Below are 15,944 nucleotides of genomic sequence, written 5' to 3'. Positions count from 1 at the left end.
ACCTCAGGCTAGCTGATCCCTTCTCTTGGCGACTCTCACCAGCACCACGCACATCAATACTACAACACAGCAGAACTAACAACAGAGCTAACAACACAGTGGCAGTAAATGGCCAAGGCATCCAGAGAGGTGCCCGAAAAAGGAGCAGATGCTGCCCCTTTGTCCAATCCCATTAGTGACAGTGATCCCCACTGTTACAGGCACAGGGACAGGCGGCCTTCTTGACAACAAAAATGGAGGTGACACTTGTAAGGTTTGGTATGATCTCAACCTGAGTGGGAGGCTTCCAGATAAATAAAATCAAATCACTTGTCTCTCACTGCACAATCTTTGAAACACAGAGACATGTGGAGAAAAGATCTAAAGATGCAGGTTTAGGCAAGAGTAGTATACGGTAAGTAGCACATTTAAATAATGATACAAACTCACACAAATTAAAGGTCATGTGAGTAGTTTTAAGCTGGTTAGGAAATACCCTAAAATAATTATAATTGCTGCCTCTTAAGATCTGCAAATGAAACCATCAGCGTAAAGATTATTTCTATATAATTATTTGACTGCCTGAAACCGCTGTGCTGGGGGTAGGTGTAATATCAGTTGATGAACAAAATGCTGCAGAAACAGCCTTTACATTATCCACAGCAAAGATTTTCCGTGAGCGATACACATGGCATTGAAAAAAATTAGATTTTTTTTTTTGTTGCAAACCCATATTTATACATACATACAAAACAGCAAAGAGAAAAAGGATACCACTTTGTCCACAGGGGGGCGCCAAAATCAACATAAACCCAAACGTACTCACTGGAGTTTTAACATGGTGATTTCAGCTTTTACTAAATACACTAATTAAAAGAACAGGCACAGTCAGTGTGATGTCACCCATTGGTTTGTGCCCTACTGTTGGAGACTCAAGTTTAGAATTTAAGTTGTTGCAATATTGGCTTTATGGAGTCAACGTTGCACATATTTTGGGGGGTTTTGCAAATATTGGTACAATTCTTTAGTGGTTATTGGTAGCAACTAGTCAATCATGCCACAACCTATAGCATTCACTACTTTATCATCAGTTTGCCCTAAATGGGACTATACTTTACAAATTAAACAATGCTGGACTGAAGATACCGTCAAGTAACTTGTTTTTGGACAGAGGTTTGTATTTAGTTGATTTGTGTATCAATATTAATTTGTTTCTAATGAATTAACTTTATTTTTCATAAATTGCAGGTCTCTTATTCCTTGTTTTCATTTTTGTAGTTGTTGTTAACCTCATCCTCTAGTAATCGAGGAACTTAACACCCCTTGTTTTATATTCGAACAGAACAAACTCTTTCTCAAAAGACTAAGCTTGTCCTTTTTAAAACAGGCTTGTGGGGTGAGAGTACCACACCATATGGTATCTGCATTGACATATGGCAACGTGGACACAGTCTACCACACTCGCCAATGTCCTGTGGATATGAATATGTGTGTGTGTGTGTGTGTGTGTGTGTGTGTGTGTGTGTGTGTGTGTGTGTGTGCATTATCTGTATTCAACACATCCACCAAGGTGTTTTGTTGCCTTTCAAAACTACAAGGATATCTTACTCAGGAGTCACCTTCCACAAAGTTAACCCCCGATTTACATATTTTTCCATGCAACATGTGCATGTTCATATTACTTAGCATGCATATATCGCTGTCTGTGTCAGAAAAGTGCAGAAAAGGTGACCGGAGGCATTTTAGACTTAAAGATTTTAGTACCAATGCACGCAGCTCAGGTGAAATCAGGCAAGAGCTCAATGTCTGAACAGTGTGGGTGCAGTTTCATCACTCTTTAAATTCTTATATAAATCATATATTTAAACACCTCCCCTTCACTTTTCTGCAAACAGGAACATGTCCATACCTATTTGACTGGGGTGGCCCAACAGAGGCACTGACTTATGCAGGTGTGGCCTGAAGTGTGACATGCGCACTAACACAATTACAAATCACAGTCAAATTTGGTATATAAGACGCACTGGTATGTAAGACGCACCCTGTTTTGAAGGTCTCTTAGAGAGAAAAAAAAGATTAAACTGTGTCGCTCTTAAGTTCCGTCTGTTTTCACTTTCGGGAGTTTGCACTCCTACTAGCTACAGTACGGTAGTTGAGCTCTCAGCCTGCTGCAGGGAAAGTTGTGAGGCTAGCTTGCGGCGCTGTTAGTACCGCTGCCCGACTCCACTGGTCACTCTTTATCTGTAATATGGGACTCTTTCAATCAAAAGAACGCTCTACAAGGTTTATTTACGGAACAATATATCACTGTTTTCTGTAAAGGCATGATTATGACCTCGTGAGGGAGAAAAGATGTGGAAAAATTCCTGCAGCCAGCCTGGTCTGTGGCGCCGTCTTTCCCAGCACAGCGTGCACTCAGCTTTCAATGGGTTTTTAATCACGTCTTTCTATCCTAACCAATAATATCTCTTTATAACACAAGATAAAGGCAACATTAACTTAATTTCTTAAAGAAACAAAACGATGTATGTTCAAAATCAGAATTTCAATTACTTTAAAAAAAATCCTCGCAAACTCCTGCATAGTCTTAACTGCAAAAATACATAAATTGGCAACGTTTCAGTCCCCACACATTACCAGTTTGTTTACTGAACAGAGTGTTAAGAGTGCATTACTTTCCTATGCACCTGTCTTAAGAAATTGATGTGCAAAGTTTTTGATTTACATTTTAAAGTATGAACAAAAATGAACATTCTGCACAGATATTTCAAAAAGACATATTTGAATAAAACACAAGTCCCGCCTCTGACAGGGTAAATAGCCAATCACAGTTTAGGATTTTTGGGGTGGCTAATCAGACTTCTAGGGGGGCCCATGCCACCCCTGGAAACCCCTCTGGACACGCCCCTGGCTGCATGGTACGCCCACTGAATAAAACGTCACCATCCCTTCTGCTCTTCATATTCACCATTATATACCCAAACTATATCTGGCTCACAAGTATCAGGGCTGATGTAATGTTGATATAACAGATTGTTTTGTGCTGCACTGGAAAGACTGTGAATCCAATAAACAGGGAACTTACCTTGAGATGGTCTTGCTGCATCAACTTACCACACACAGTATTTGTTATTATAAACACTTTTCAGCTCTATGTCATGATGCAAGATGCATGCAGGAATGTTTTGCAGACAAAGAATAACAAGGTAATGAACATAGAGCAGAATATGAAAGAGCTTTGGTTGTTTATGCCTACAAAGAGTTAGATTTGTTACATAAGTCAGCCGTGAGTTTCTATGACTCACCTTGCGTTTTTCTCTCTCTTGTATCGTGTGATAAAAGTAATGCAACAAAAGAAGGGGACAGGCTACGCTAACACTTGTGCAGCCTTTCTCTCAGGGCGCTACAGCTAATTTAGCTGTAGCAGGAGTGAATAGATCAGTGTGACTTGAAGAACATTCACAGCCACGGCTTCTCTCCGCTGTGGGGGAATCTGTCTTGCCTCCTCCGCTAACTATCAAGTGCAGTAGAAAAGGAGTGTGAGGGCTAGCAGTGACAGCGGAGGTTGAAGGTTGCTCGCTTTGGAGCTATGAGAATGTCTGGAGTGAAGCACAACTATGGAACAAAATGAAATCTCATTACAACGCTGAATTGTGAGGGACGCATTATTTTTGCTGAAATGATGGGGTGTATCTTGTACCACAGAGCTGACCCCCCTCCAGCAGAAGGACGAATCTGCATCATGTGCTTCATCCTGACAGTTGTTTGCAGCCTGATGCTAAGTCTGCTGCAAAATTCTCAGCAGCTGCAAATCTTGTTCAATCCAGCTCCTGATTCAGTGATGTTTTTTTGCACAGACTCTGCATTCTCCTCAACTACCTCTGCAGATCCACGAGAGCAGTCAAACACCGTGGCAGATGTCAATTGTGATGCTTCAAAGACAACGACTTGTAAGCAATTTGAGGTTAATGAAGCAGGAGCCGAATGCTTAGGTTTGCTGATCCTTAAATGAGCCTCGCACATCATCATCATCATCAGCTTCTGCATTTGTGAAACGTGAAGACTAAACTGTTTTCAAGCGCAGACTGTTGTTAATGGAGCCTGCCTCGAGCTAATCCAAACTTTAAACAGTGCAATTAACCCCGCTTACAGGGAGGGAGAAAAGGTTCACTCACATTTCTGACATGCATTATTTCCCAGAGGCAAAAAACCTCAAACTGTGTTCAATGATATGCCTTTCTCTATCTTTCAGTTAGTTAATTGGAGATGCTTTTGCCACAAATAGGAAAAAAAGACTGCAATTTGAGCTCACTAATAGGTTCATTAGGCCAAACATCCTTAAACCAACTGCATCCTTGTTTCAGGCTCGTGTAGAGCCTCTCTCCTCTCTGTGTGTCTCTCTCATTTAAAGTTGCGTATTTGCAGAAAAGTTTGCAGACCAAACTGATCAAAATGCAGTCAATGTTGAACAATTCTCTTGTGAATGTCTTTTTGACAGTACTGTTGAGTTGAAAGAAGACTTGGAGCATCTCAGCTTTCCCTGAAGTATTCTTTTTTACCTCATTTATATGCATACAGCAACGCTTTTTTAAAGGCATGTTGTTTCTTTTTCACAAACTTGCAGATTATTGGAGAAATGTAGACATCAAGAGTATATGTGGGAACTTGAAAAAATGTTAAAATGAATTGAGACATCCCCCCCTTTTATTTTATATTATATTGTGAGTTACTTGCACTGATCAGAATCTATTCTAGATTAAATTCTTAATAACTTATGTTACGGACTGCAGCTTTACCCAGAACTTCCACCAGATACGGGTGCATTGCAGTACTGCGGCTTCGTGCTCAATCGTTCGTCAACACCCACAGGCTGCGTTCTCAGAGTGCAGCACGGAGCAGCATGGCCGGACAGCTGGACCACCGAGACCAAGGAGTTCCCGCGTAATTACTGAATCACGCGCGATAACGGGAGATAATACGATGCATGTGGTATAAAACCATATACAACCCTTATAAACACAACAACAAACACATGTAATTATTGTTTCGATCCATCAAAACATTGTTTTATTCTGAAAATAAACGGGATGTTTTAATGTTGTTACAGTGTCACTTCCTGTCCAGTTTGATCTACTCTAAATTGATGCGCCGTGCTACGTCATCTGGCAATTTTTTTTAATTTACCTTTATTTTACCAGGTAGTCTTTTAATCTCTTTTTCAAGAGAGACCTGAGTACATCAGTGGCAAATAAAATAATAAAAAAAAAACATCAAAGTAACAGACATCAAAAACACAAAGTAGATGTATGGCCAATACAGACTAAAACATCATACAAACACATTAAAAGTCAAGTCAAAAAAAGAAGCCTTGCGTATCTTCTGCAGAGATCTCCAGACTGACGGAGCTGGGATGGAGCTGAGACGCAGTGATTATTTTATTCACACACATTGAGTAAAATAACCAGCCCCGCTGCTGTGGCGGAGCAAAGACAGACCGAACACGCATCTGGTGGAATTTAGCAGTAAAGATGTTGCAGTTGCTCTCCTTTCAAATCTTATTAAAAGGCACCGCTAAATTTGACATCCCCAGAAAATCAATAAACTGCAAACTACATCAAGACTGTATCTGAGTCAGTGACCTTATTTTGAGCTTCTCTTCGCAGAGCACAGTCATATTTCTACAGGTGGAGCTGACAGGCCAGATGACGCTGTGATAGTTATAGATGACTGCAATAAACTTCAGAACGCTCAAGCATCATTATGCAGATGGTGCAACAGCTGATGGCTTTAGGAGCTGCCAAAAAAAGCTTAACTTCTAAAAACTGAAGTCAGGGATTAGGATGGAAGTCACATACTGGGGGAATGACTCATTCACACTTACTCAAAAAGCTGCTGCCAAGGTATCTTTTGGGGAATTAGGAACTAGTCAATCCGATGCAGCTCAGAGGCTAATAACAAAAAGCCATAAAGTCGCTGTGTGAATGTGAGTTGTACGGGCAGCGTTAAAAATAGGCACGCTCCGTCTGAAAAGCTTTCCTGGTAAATAGAAGTTTTTGAGAGAAATGCATGCAACCTTTGTAATAAATGTGTGTGATCAAAGCTTCCTCGTTAACATCAAAATATAATATAAGCCAATGCTGATGCAACACTTGTTTGTATCTGTCAAGTGAGTCATCAACAATTACTCAGAAACCAAAAAAAGCACTAAACCATTGTTTTCTCTTGTTGTTGTAAGAATGATCTTCCTGAGAACAAAGTAAATAAGGGATAAAAAAAAAACTCTAACACTGTTTCTGTTTGTGCATTAGTAGAAATGCAGATATCGGTCCAGTATTCTATGTCTTTGTCCTCTGCCCACATCTGTTCTTCTTTCCAACACATGTACTTTTCTTGCCTGCTAAAAAAACATGTTTGACTCTTTTGACACCTGTGTTGACAGCTTTGTGAATCTTGCCAGAGCACAAGGCAGCAATAGAAACATTTCAGCCCAACCCCCGCACAGAGCCAGGGCAGGTTCAGTGTCAGCTGATCCTTGACTTAATGCACAAGGAAGCAACAACTGTATTTTTGGAAAAGGGGCAAAGATAAACCATTTAAGCATCACACGTATTGAACCGAGTCATCATCCTCTTAACAAATGGTTCCTAACCACCTAATGTCCTGGGCCCCCTAGGGGAGGGGGGGGGGAGACTTCTGCTCTGAGGTTGTCAAAATTCAATTTGCATATTTTAACTAAAACAACAATGACACACTTACTGGAGAGGTTATACAAAGGTCAACAAGTGTGGGTAGGCTGGGTCAGTTCGGATTTTTTCATCGAAAACTATTAAAATTTATGTTGTTGGGTTGTTTTTTTTTTGACAGCAGTGTATCACTTTATTTTTATGTGCGTCCGGCATCTGTATATGTATCCATTCAACCAGTCTTTTCACCCCTTTCTTTAATACAGTTACACTTTATTTTAGCGAGATCATTATTCTGAACTGTTGACACTTTGGGCCACTGTACAGTGAAAGAAACAAAGGGAAGCTTTAAAATGTCTGGAAAAATAAGAGAAAGCACAAAAAAAGGTTTGTTGATGGTGGACATAAAAATGTAATCTGTCAAAACATCATCACCAATGACATCAGTTGTTAAAAGTCTATTATTGTCACAACTATAAAGACACCAGACGCTCTTTAAAGTATAACTGTTAATACACCTCTCGATTAGAGCGACCTTTGACATTACTTCAAAAGGCTAAATCTTAGTTGTAGAGGAAAACAAAAGACTCTTCATAGATAACTGTTGCCCCATCAAGAGTAATTACGTCTGAGAGCCACTTTGCATGACTCGGTCTGACACGAGCTACACGTACTGAACACGCACACACTCGCAGACACACATCAGGCCGATCAACCCTTTGGCTCTAGTACACGGTATAGATTATGAGTCACAACCACTCATTAGCAAGGGGACCAAACAGAGCAGCTGAATTAAAAGAGGTCATTCTTGGTTGACTGACTCCATCACATACATCGTGATCCCGAGGTGTCACCACAGGCAACAGAGTGTCTGTATCTGTGCGTGTGTGCACACGTTTGTAACTGTTGACTACTAATGGCATTGACAAAAGCCGTTTATTTTGCTTACAGCCAAGGTCGTAAAGTGCAAAAATATGTTGGGATCAGTTGTTGGATATGTGCCGTGTTTTTACCAGAGTCTGCAGACGCAGGGCTTTTTATTTATGACAACTGTGACTGTGCGCTACACTGTAGGCAACTAAGAGCTGATAGCAAGGCATGAACACACATGCCCACAGTCATATAAATACTGAGATCTGTACTCGGGCATCGTCTTATATAAGCCAGTTATTTGGAAGTCAGAGTAAAGTAAATTTAGAAGTGCTAATTTATGGCATACTGTTATTCATTATTACATATTTTTTTAAGGTTATTTTCTGCTTTTTATCTTACTAGAGTTAACACAACTGGGACCTATCTTACTTAAGAGTATACAGTCATGCTGGCAGGTCTGTGAGTCCTTACTGAGACAAAGCTATGCTGTTAAAATGTTAAAGCCATCAGTCTTACAGATGATTAAAAGTATGTTCGTTGCAATTTGTAAACACAGCGTTTAAACTTGGTTCCTCCTCCTGGGCTCATCGCAACAAGAAGCACACACTCACTGCAGGATGTAATGTGTACATTTCTGCTTGCAACTACACTGCAAGCTAACGCCTGTTAGCACAAGCTTACCACCATTTTTTGGCATTGGCCTGTCCATCAGAAAGCTAAGGTTCACCCTCATTTTGGATCGAGCTCTATCAGCTTGGCGTTTAGCCTTACTATGATTAGCCTTTATTTTTCTCTGCTTTTCAGCTACGACCGTGAAGGTTATATGTGTGTGTGCAATCGTTAAATTGTATATCCACTCCCAAACTCACCTGCACGCTGTCATTGGCTGGGGGGAACACATCATCAGCTCCCCACCCAGAAACGTGCCGTGTCAACTAAAACAAACAAAAAAAAAAAAAACGTGATAATCCAGGTAGAGGAAAGGGTCTCTGCAGACACAGTCACCACCACATGAATCTAAGAGGCCCATAAGTGAAGACTAAGCTGCTTTACTTTTGTATAAGCTGTGGCTCAGTTGTTAGAGTCGATAGTCTCTCACACGGAAGGTCAGGGGTTCCTGCAGTCACATGTCTGATGTGCCCTTGGGCAAGACACATAACCCCAAATTGTTCCCGCTGTTTTGTCTGTATGAATGTTAACTTTTACATAGCAGCCATTGCTATCAGTGTGTGAATGGATGTGAATGTGTAGGTGTGACATGCAGTGTATAAGTGCTTCGAGTAATAAGAAGACTAGAAAAGTACAAGCTCAATTTAATTTACTATTTTATTTTTAAGCAAAAAGTTATACTGTCTCTCTTTATGTGTGGACCAAGGATTGACCTAGCATGTCTTTAAACAAAACCAACAGTTAAATGACCTTCCATCACTGTAAAACTTAAAGTAATTCAATTTGTTCTAAGTCAAAATGAACAAGTTTCTGATCAGCACGGTTTACACCTGGTGAATACAACAGATGGGTTCAGTTAGTCAACATCCTCTACGGCCTGCAGGGTTTAACATTCACTCTTCCTGCAACAGTACCTCATGTAAACACAGACAAATGAGGTCCTGACCCAAAATCTCATATATATAACAGACCAATCAGTTCAAATCTGGGATCAGTCTATTAGAATGTTTCAGCTTTACCCTTAACCTCAATCAACCAAATGAAGGAAACAAAAAGAATGAGCTAGAGGCAAAGTAAAGGGGAAGAATTTAATCACTTCATCAGTTTGTTAGTCTCAACTTCAGAATCTGTAATATTTAGAATGACTTCATGCATCTTAAAGTTGTTCAAAGTCTGGCCATCCGTCCATCACAAAACAAACGCTTCAAATGTTGAAGGGCTCAAATCTCTTTAGAATTGGATTTTCCTTTGGACATTTTATTCACAGTCATCACTCTTTCCAGACGGCAAAATACTCCAGAGTGAACATTACTTATGTCACTTTGACAACCCATCAAACTTTACAGTGTGACAGAAGTGAACAGAGTGTCTAGATATTTTAAAGTGAGAGAGTTCTTTGTGCTGAACAGGTTAACTGTGCTCAGAAAAAAAGTGACAAAGATGTCACTCAGTGGGAAAAGAAAAGATCCCTTCTCAATGTGACAGTCAGAGCAGGATGTTGCACGAGAGGTTTATCTTTGTCGTTTTCGAGTGGGTCCACCTCATCAAGGATGATGAGGTGTGCATTTTTTTTTTCAATTTTCTAAATTATTTAAAGAAAATATATATTTTTTATCTGACAACTGCAGGAAATTCCAACTTTAAGACAAACATTTAAAAAAATGAACATCTGAATCTGATTTATGAGCTCATCTTGTATGAAGGTCTGTGTACATCCAGGTGGGATCATACTGTATTCTTACCTCTCTCCAAACAAAGTGCACTTAAATGACATGAGTTGCCTTTAAGACATTAAACTACACCTCTTCTGGAGTTATGTTTAATGTCAATAGTGTTTCGAAGTTTGACGTGAAGTTGCTGTCAAATATAAAAAACGTCAGTTGGGATTTAAATGTTTCCAAATTTATAGGCCAGCAAAAAAATTCAGAGTTGAGGTCACATCTTTTCTTTAAAGAGCCCATATTATGCCCTTTTGGGGGTTCATATATTTAATCTATGTACCTACTTTTGTACATTCACAAAAGCTAAAGTCCGAAAAAAGTGTCTGTTTTCATGTACTGCTCCTCCTTGCTCCCTCTCCGCTCTGAGTCCGTCAGCTACACTCTGCTGAGCCCCCACTGTTAGACCCCACGTGGGCCAAGTCTGCTCTGATTGGTCTGCTGATCCGCTCTGTCGTTATTGGTCAGTTGCTCAGCACGGTTCTCTGAAATGTCCCGCCTCTTTTACCATATTTGGAATGCAGCCACTGGCTCCGTCTGAGGGGAACATAAACATTAGCACCTTAGCACTACTGTGCTACCGCAGGCTACGGCATATCGTGGGCGTGCTACAGAAGTTAACGGGCGTGCACATTTTTATCGAGGGGGGCTAGAACCGAGTGTTACATGTGGCTAACACATGTGGCTAACACATGTGGCTAGTGTTACACAGGACACTTGGAAAACACACTAAAGAGCATATAAAACCAGAAAAAGCATAATATGGGACCTTTAAAAACAGAACAACTCAGACAATGCCAAGTCTTTTCATACAGACCAAAAAACAAATTACTCTTTACATTTTTTTACCAGAGCTTCACCATACTAAAGATATAGATACAGCCTAGTTTTAAAGCAAGATCTATCTACTTATAAGAGAGTCTACAGTCATTCTATAATCACACGACAGCTAAGGGACAGTAGTGATTTAAGCTAAACGCTAACATCTTGCTCACAATGACAGCACTCTAATAGTATAATGAGTATCATGGTCACCATGTTCTTAAAAACTGTTTTCAAGTATCTTCACACAGAAGTATTGTACATACTGAAATTCTGACCTCAGTTCATCCTGAAGTGGACATGAATGTATCACATTTCATTGCAAAGATTGAACGACAACTTCCTTAGTTGACAAATGAAGCCAAAAGTGCAATAGATTGCATTTCCTCAAATGTTCGCTTGAGGCTTTCTGCAACAAAGATTCATTAACACAGATATTAAAATTCCCATTTTTAGTGCAAAGAAAAAAAAGTTTTGGTGAGACTATCAAATTTCTCTATTGCTATACACTGAAGGGGGGCTCTTTGCTGCTCTGCTATGGTTGACCAAAAGTTAGTTTGAGGCAGCATTTCCACTATGGGGACGATTCCATTGTTAGGCATCGCAACTCCACAGCAGAAAACAATGGGTGATATCACTGAGACTACGTCCATGTTTTATACAGTCTATTGCTACCACGCTATAAATGCTCTATGAATGGTTTGATACTGGATTTAAAAATGTCTCTGCATGCTGAGTAAAACTGATCAGTGCTAACTATGTGACTGATTATTCTGCTTATAAAACATTTGAGGTGTTCAATGACTGACTGACTGACTGACGGGAGTTGTTTGTCATCCATGTGAAAAACCGGTGGGCTGTGTGACGAACACGGTGCCAAATGAACATATGGAACCATCAAGCGAGAAGAAGCAGGGAGCTGTGTTGTGGCCTTGCTTTGGTGACGCATGTCTGGGAGAGTGACTATTTTAAAACAGCTTGCATTTACAACCCAACCACACCCTTTTTTTTCCTTTGCCAATTACACTGGCCACCAGTTAGTGACACTAGCTCTCTTTAATAGGGTACCTACACTCCATAAACAACAGCCCCTTTGTCATAATTGTTAAATAAATGCTTCAATATGACTTTAAAAGAAAGAAACGAAGGGCTAAAATTATATGTGGACTGTTTTTTTCTGCAGGTGAGATTATAACCTGTGCGTGAAGGCCACCGATGAGGCATGCCTCAGGCGCACTAAGGGCTAGTTATGAATAATGCAAAAGATTGACAAAAATAAACATGAATGTGCTCTGTAGGGGTAGAAGAGGGGTTGAACAGGAGGGGTGGTGAAGCTGAAAAAAAACCACAAATGGGTGGAGCTGATTGGTTTGATGTAGAGTTAATGAGAGATTTAAGCCTGCAGATATTTTCTGCGTGTGTCCACTCTCAGACTCTGCAGAACTCTCACTGAGATAATTCCCTTAAAGCGAGTGTAATGCAGCGGGTTTCCCTGAGCCATCAGTTTCCACCCCCCCCCCCCCCCCCCCCCTCCTCTTTCTTCCTTTCTCATTCATTTCATCGGCTTCCTCCTAATCTTCCCTGGGCTGTCGACCTCGCAGAGACAGAGGACACACTCAACCATTCAGCCGTAGCTGCTCATTCACATGGGAGAGAAAGCGTTCCTTGTTCAATGTGCTTAAGTGTTAGCCACTATGTGTGTGTGTGTGTGTGTGTGTGTGTGTGTGTGTGTGTGTGTGTGTGTGTGTGTGTCCTTACATTTTTAATAGTGTTATTTGCTGCATGTTATTGGAGTTGCAAGCTGTTGTGAGAAGATTTCCTACATCTAATCCATAGTGCTACCAAATTATAATTCTGTTAGCGAGTGTGGTACTCCACTATGCTTTATTTTGATACACATGAATGGGAAGTCAAGTGATTCAGAGTGTTGATGATTCAAACGCTTAAAGGGGAATGTCACCCACTTTCAAAGTAAGACGTGTTTGCGACTAGGCCTCCAGCGACTGGCAGGCCCGACTGGAGCAGGTCACATGACATCTTACCTCGGACGGTTATGTGACATGCTCCATTTTCAATGTACAGTACGAGATCAAAGGAAGACATGAGGACAGAAGGCAAAACGAGTTCTCTTTCAATCCTATGAAAGCTGACCTTCCTCAGATTATAGTTTGCATAATCCTGTTTGAGTAATTTAAAAACACAGCTGAGTCTTCACTTTTGTGCTATGGAAAGCTTAGACTTGGGTTTTTGTCACCATGTTGTACATATATCGATGACATCATTGTATATTTTCCATGTGTTGGAAAACAGGTTTCCAGCTGCTTGAGAATTTTGCTTGCATAGTAAAGTTTGATATGAACACTTAATAATAAGTTTTATAATATAATATAATAATAACTAAAAGCCATTATAGCTTGAGAATAACTGAAAAACTGATAGAAACCTGGAGGCTGCACTGATTTTTGGAATATGAGGTATTTAAAGGTACTCCAAACGCTTTCATCATAAGAAGTAGGGATGTTCTTTGGAGACTTATTTGCCAAGTCTGTTAAATGGAAATTTAAATTCAGAAGGTGAAACATTCAGAAAACAATCCAAATTTTAGCACAATTTATTTGGAATAGTCTGCGGGTAAACTATGTAATTTGGTTTACTAAGTGATGCTAACATAAGCTAGCGCCACCGGCCTTCAGTCCCCGTTGCAGGTTGACCTCCACTTGCCTGTGTTAAATGTGGCTCTCCATTTTCTAGATCAAAATATTGTTAAACAACGCTGCTCTTACGAGATGATATCTGTTAACTGTGCTAGTTTACATCCAGGTAGCAGAGCAGGGCCATTAACTGGAGCAGCCAGTCTATGGCTAATTTGTCTTGTGTGCTTAATTGAAAAAAAACAGGGACACAATTATTTTATTTATCCTATAAACATATTTTTTTACAAAGATAACCTTTGACTAAAGTGCTTAAGTAAAGGGCCACTGTGGCAGTTTTCTTTAGGGAGGTTTGACAGTTTTTAAATGGACTTTAAAAAAAAAGGTATTTTGTTTCAAGAGATCAGCTTTCATTTCTGCTTAGCAAGTATTTCACTGCTGTGCTGTTTGTGCACAGACAATGGGGCATTTCTGCCATCAACAAGACAGTGTATTTTTAGATTGTTTACCCCAAATTTTGCCTCCTTTAGTGTCTGAACTCTCAAATCTGTTAAACGGAGCCCCTTCTGTCTGAGTCCTGAGCTTTTAGTCTCTCCCTCACAGCCACAGTTTTTGTTTGTTGTCCTCGTTATATTTGAGGCACCATATGTGCACTCATTTTCATCTCTTGCCATAAAGTGGAGCAAAAAGCAGAGTCAATTTGGTGGCTGTTTGTGAAGCTAAAAAAAGCTTCACAAAACAAGTCAAAGACAGTGCTTTAAGTTGTCCAGATGGAGATACTCTGATTCTGTTTGTCGGTCTGTTTATGAAATATGAATATAACAAAAGGGGGAAATGTGGATTAGAAAAAGAATGAAGGTGAGCTGCATTTGATCTGGCATGAGTACATGTAGTTCTCAAAATGTTGCCTCTAAAATGTAACCTTTTGTCCCTGCAGGTAAAACAACCCCGCCTCAGCTCTCCAGAGTGAGACAGCATTTCCAGTGTGGCGATGGCCACCAAAGGGATTCCAAACAAAGGCCCCTGTAGTAACAGATAGGTGACGACGCTAAGGCTTTGGTCATTAATATTTACCGTCCATGGACAAAACTAGATTTTCTAGAAAAATCCAGATTAGTATTGTCAATCAACAATGCTTCAGTGCCATTGGATGAATCTGTTTTCACTTAGGTTGTCAATCATTTAATACTTCCATACTTTTTGATACCACGTTTTAAAACGATACAACTTTGTTACTTTAGTTATCAATAGTAACAAAAAGTACAGTAAGTTATTTATAGATTTTCAGAAAAAGCTGCCAGTGAGGGAGAGATCACTGCCTATTTCACAAATATGTTGGCCATATTAAACGTTGTCAACATATTTGTGCATTTTATAAATTGTGCAGGAGTCTGCCTTCGTTTTCAGCCCATTAAAAACAAGAAATTACCACATAGTGGGTGCCTAAGACTTCTATTTTTGTTCTTGTGGTGTCGAAACAAGTATCAATATCATTAAATTTTTACTAGAATTGTAACAAAGTTTAAAAATCTACTATTGTGACAACCCTACTTACACTTACAGAGAAGCATTTAAAGGTAGAAATAAACAGTTTCCTTTAATAAGTGGCAGTGAATTTACAGTAGTGCATATCAGGAGTTGCTGAAAAAGAGCATGCACATGCTGTAAGTAAGCCTTCTTCTATTATGGCCACAGGCTTTTGTAGATCCCAACATGCGATGATAAAATGCATCATTCCTCTAAGTGCTTTCGAAGTCCAGTCACCCGTGTCTGAGATATCACTTGTGACACATGGGCAAACAATGGAGAACACCCTTTGGCGAGTTGCTGTAATTGTAAAAAAAAAAAAAAAAAAAATAGGATGGCGTGGAGGGCGATAGCAATCAATTAATTAGTTTAATTAGAACATGATCAATATGATAACATACCAAACTAAATAAAAAATAATTGAACACTGTTGTTCCATTTCTTAAATATGATGACAGAAAGTTGCGTCATGGACAAATGCTGCAACGTGACAACAAACTTCAACTGAAGAGGGAAAAAGATAAAAGTTGGGGAACGAAAAAAGAGAGGCAAGTGAAACCTCGAGTGACCGAGCCCCCTCGGAGGAAGAACTCACCACTGCAGCATCGAGCGTTTCTTTATTTACATCCAGCAACCACACTGAAGGCAAGCTCTCCAGCTGTGGGCTTGTGACACAGGAACAACCCCTCAATACGAATTACCATCAACAGCATTCAGTGCCTTGAGTGTAAACACAAACATGATAATCAAATCAATTAATATCAGTTAGTGAAACGCTCAGTACACCCTCAGCCAGGAGCCTATCACGTATAGAACTTTTGTACCTTGAAGCAACATTTGGGCTCGTAGCTACAGGAGAGGATGTTTAACATGCCCATTTAGAGTATCAATACTCTGTAGCTGTTAACATTAGGGCTGCAGGGAATCATGAGCCAAGTCTATAGGCTGTGTCTGGGTAAATGAGACTCTCAGAGGACTATTTAAATGAAGCTGCACTCGACTGCCAATTGTTTCTTGCTGAG

General features: G+C 40.0%; 1 protein-coding gene across 3 annotated transcripts in view; it reads right to left on the bottom strand.

Moving 5' to 3' along the window:
• The window catches only part of adarb1b (adenosine deaminase RNA specific B1b), a 127,865-nt gene that overhangs the window by 76,309 nt on the left and 35,612 nt on the right, over window positions 1–15,944 (bottom strand). Inside the window, exon 3 of one of the 3 annotated variants that reach the window (XM_020644756.3) lies at window positions 8,405–8,470. The exons of the other annotated variants lie outside the window; for them this stretch is intronic. The gene's annotated coding sequence lies outside the window, so the exon portion shown is untranslated. The remainder of the gene's footprint in view (window positions 1–8,404; window positions 8,471–15,944) is intronic. 3 annotated transcript variants of the gene reach the window in all.

Source organism: Labrus bergylta, chromosome 13 (genome assembly GCF_963930695.1).
Source record: "Labrus bergylta chromosome 13, fLabBer1.1, whole genome shotgun sequence".
Classification (NCBI taxonomy): domain Eukaryota; kingdom Metazoa; phylum Chordata; class Actinopteri; order Labriformes; family Labridae; genus Labrus; species Labrus bergylta.
This window is presented reverse-complemented; position numbering and strand designations above follow the sequence as displayed.